Genomic DNA, 4,668 nt, shown 5'->3' on the forward strand with positions numbered 1-4,668 from the left:
GAAATAACCTGGCAGGGGAACTGCCCAGAGGTTTAAGACGTTCTTGGGACTTTATTGAATGACAGTCTTTTAATTTCTAGATGATCACCCAGCCACTTGTACCATACATTAAACCATAGGGAAGCCACAAAAACAGCTAAGCTACATCTACAACAAAGTGCTTAGGAAGAAAGCTAGGAAGATAGTGGGTGACCCCTCTCACCCACTCTATGGGGAGGTCGAGCTGTTGCCCTCTTGTAGTCGTTACGGACTACCTAGGTCCTAGGGCAAACCGAAACATAAAAAAAAAAAAAATCCTTTATTCCTAATGCAATTAAGGCATTAAATGACTCTTGCACTCGTTAGACCCGGTCCTTGTTGATGTATTGTATTCCTACGTTCAGGTTAGGTTTACTTTATTTGTTCAAGGGGGACAGTGTACATTAATAAACATTCTGAAAATGTAAATGCACCAATTTCTTTGCCAAAAAGGCCAATTTCCATTGGTAGTCCCCCTGCCAGAAGGTACAGGCTACAGTTCTCTGCACTTCTCCATTACAGATGTATGTATATGTATAATGTCTTCTGCTGCCATTGTCATTGTTTTATTTGTTTGTTCAATGGTGAGACCAAAGACACATTTCCACACTAGTGAAACTAAACTCAAACTAAACTAATCATCCCTCCAGAGCCGAGAGAGCGAGGAGATGCTCCTCTCCGGGCTGGTCCTTGGCAGGGTGTCCTCTCACATATTATTCCCCCGTTTCCTGGAATATCTTGCAGGCAATGGAAGAGAGAAGGCGAAGCGGCCTCTGCAAACACTGCGATTATGACGGTGATTCACAGAGCAAGGCCTTCTGGGTGATTTATGAGGGTCCACCGCCGAAAACAAGTCGTCAAGTCTGGAACAGCTAGTCAGCGGACCACCCCCCCGCCCCGCATACCCCCACCCCACCCACTGCAACCCCAGCCTCAGATGTCTGTGTGTCTTCGTTAATGAAGAAATTCTGGTACCTGGGTGAGACATTGCTCTCAGCTGAGCAGACTCTGCCTCTCTTCCCCTGCCCTCAACCTCCAGCAGTCATCCTGCCACACCACACCACCCCGGCCAGCCACGCACTGACTAAACAGCTACGGTTTAAACCTCTTCTTCTTCTGCGTTCCAAGCCGTTAATGGAGCTATTTGGGAATTTAAGTTAATTCAAGCATTGGGCCGATCCAGTATTACTCTCTTTGTTTTTAAATATAGCTCAAACTGCACCTGTAACAAGTGGCTACTACTTGTTGAAATTACAAAATAATTCACTGTCATTCAGTTAGCACGTAACTGTCCTTTGGCAAACTAAATATAGTATTTGATTTAGAGTGGGCTCCTTAAAGAAACTCTACTTCATCATGTTCAGGTTTCCTAGTGGAACACACCAGTGTACAGATACAGGGTTTCAGGGTCAACGTCGTCTAAAATGTCAACCTGTCGATCGATCCGAGGGAAAACAAGCGATCGTGGCCCACAGATGATCAGCGAAGTGTTTTTAAACTACACATGAGCAATTTCACACATTAGGAGGACTTGCTAGCTAGCATAAGCTAATGGTTGTCACCATACAGCCACCACCGAGATGGTGACAGTCTCTCACCATCTTGACAGACCAGTCAAGTTAGCTGTGGACAGTCGCACAGAGTAGAAAAGACTTGTAAACAAACTGGTCCCCACTTGGTAACAGTTAGCAGAGTTCTATGATATCCAGTGTGGTCAGTGTGAGAAACCTTGTCTCTCACTCATTGGTAATGGTGTGTTGATTATACTTGGCTTTGGTAATGGCATGCAAATGTGGGCTGTGTCACTCACTACCAGTGGTGCATGAAGTACACAGTTCCTTTACTTAAGTACAAGTAGAAATACCCAGATAAAGGAGTACTCTGGTAAAAGTAAAAGTCCACCATTCAAATTCTACTTACTTAGTAATTCTACTAAAAGTAGAGAAATACTTGCTATTGAATGTACTTAAGTAGCTAAAGTAAAAGTATGCATTCTACATAACGTTTGTGTATTCTAGTGCTTGGGAGTGTTCAAATCTTAATCCACTGACCTCTAAAGGTCATGTTAAAGTGGTATGTGGTCCAGTTATGCTGCTCTGATGTGTTCAAATGTGAAAATATATAATCATACGTCTTTGCCATGTTTTCTATGCAAAATATTTTCCTTCAAAGTAACTAGTAACTGATGGGTTCAGATAAATGTAGTTGTGTAAAAAGTACAATATTTCCATTGAAATGTATTGGAGTAAAAGTATAAAATTCCCTAAAATCACGTAAAGTACAAGTAGCTTGAAATTGTACTTAAATACAGTACTTGAGTAAAAATACTTAGTTACTTTCGAGCACTGTTCACTACATCCTGTTGCATGTAAGGGATGTCCCGATACCAGTTTATTTTCAGCCCAAGTACAAATACAAGTACAGGCGTATTGAGAAGAGGTACAAAATTCTATGAAAGACAACCCCCTCCCCAAGAGGTAAAAAATAAGGGGATCAAAACATCTATATATCCCTTTCACCTGTAACTATGTAATAATAATAATAATAATAATAATAATAATAATAATAATAATAATAATAATAATAATAATAATAATAATACGGGAGAATAAATATTTGAATACAGAATGCCTGAGAGTCTTACTGCAGAAATTGATGCAGAAAAGTAAACCAGAATGCAGGGAATGAAGTGTTTGATGCTCAAAATGTCCTTAATGCAGGGGGAGCTCCAGTAGCTCACCGCGTACCTCGAGCGCTATTTCGGCGCCGGGGACAACCGTGCTCGTCACGGATATGGGGTAGCAAGTTCGATTCCCGGACAAAGCCGTAACTTTCTCAGAGTGTCTTCCCCCCATCTGTACCCCCATTCAACCTGTTTCTGTCGGTCATTCTTGACCAGAGAAAAAGCGATAAATGCAAAAAGAGCCAGCGGAATGGCCAAAGTAAAAAAAAAAAAAAAAAAATGTCCTTAATGCTTAGTGTCCTCTCCAATGTTGAACCCAAACCTACCTACGCCCTTGAATACATGTACTTACATTTGGGTACTTGCCGATACAGAGGACCGATATTGAGTACTTAATAATACCATAGTAGTAACTTGATACGAGTACTTAATAATACCATAGTAGTAACTTGATACAAGTACTTAATAATACCATAGTAGTAACATGATATGAGTACTTAATACCATAGCAGTGACTTGATACGAGTACTTAATACCATAGCAGTGACTTGATACGAGTACTTAATACCATAGCAGTGACTTGATACGAGTACTTAATACCATAGCAGTGACTTGATACGAGTACTTAATACCATAGCAGTGACTTGATACGAGTACTTATAATAATAATAATAATAATGCAGGACCTGTTCAGAGGTCTTTAATTGGCATGCAATTATCCTCAATGTTTAGCGGTTAGCACATGCGGTTAGCACACGCACACACACACACACCGGAACACACACGCATGCATTGTCTCTTGTAGGATCGCCGATGCGATTCGTCTCTGCGATTAACCCATCCCATCGTCCTTCCCCCCCAAGGGCAGCCGGGAGCAGACAGGCGTCGGCGAGGGCCGCGCCAGGGGACCAATCCAAGTGCTCCTGCCCGTCTTCGTCAAGGACGCCACAGCGTTAGCGATCTGTTGTTGTGCATGTTTTTCCATTGGGTTTATCTTATCGGGGGGAAACCCTTGCGAGCACGGGGAGAACATGCAAACTCCACACAGAAAGGCCTGGGAGATCCCCCACCTGGGTACCTGGCATCATGGAAACCTGGTCCCCAAGCGGGAATCGAACCCTGGACCTTCTTGCTGTGAGGCGACAGTGTTAACCACTACACCACCGTGCCGCTACTTAATACAATAATAGCAGTGACTTGATACAAGTACTTAATACCATAGCAGTGACTTGATACGAGTACTTAATAATACCATAGCAGTGACTTGATACGAGTACTTAATAATACCATAGCAGTGACTTGATACAAGTACTTAATACCATAGCAGTGACTTGATACTAGTACTTAAAACCATAGCAGTGACTTGATACAAGTACTTAATACCATAGCAGTGACTTGATACTAGTACTTAATAATACCATAGCAGTGACTTGATACGAGTACTTAATACAATAGCAGTGACTTGATATGAGTACTTAATACAATAGCAGTGACTTGATATAAGTACTTAATACAGTCATACAGCCCTGGCCTATATTTTATTTCATAAATATATTATTCTATTGTGCTTAACTTAGCTAATTTCATTTTACTCCACCACTTTATTGTATTATCTGTCTGTTGATGTCTGTCCGCTAATGTCGCACCAGTAACGTCCAAAGCAAATTCCTTGCATGTGAAAAGTATACTTGGCAATAAAGACCTTTCTGATTCTGATTAATACCATAGTAGTGACTTGATACGAGTACTTAATACCATAGTAGTGACTTGATACGAGTACTTAATACCATAGCAGTGACTTGATACGAGTACTTGGAAATCTAGCCTTCTGGCTAATTCTGGCATATTTACATTTTTAATGTTGAATAATATGCACTGTCCCTTTTGCAAATAAACTTAAAACTTAAAGTGACTTGATATGAATACTTAATAAAACCATAACAGTGACTTTGAAAACATATTTTATT

Source organism: Notolepis coatsorum (genome assembly GCF_963971535.1).
Source record: "Notolepis coatsorum genome assembly, chromosome: 4".
Taxonomy (NCBI): Eukaryota; Metazoa; Chordata; class Actinopteri; order Aulopiformes; family Paralepididae; genus Notolepis; species Notolepis coatsorum.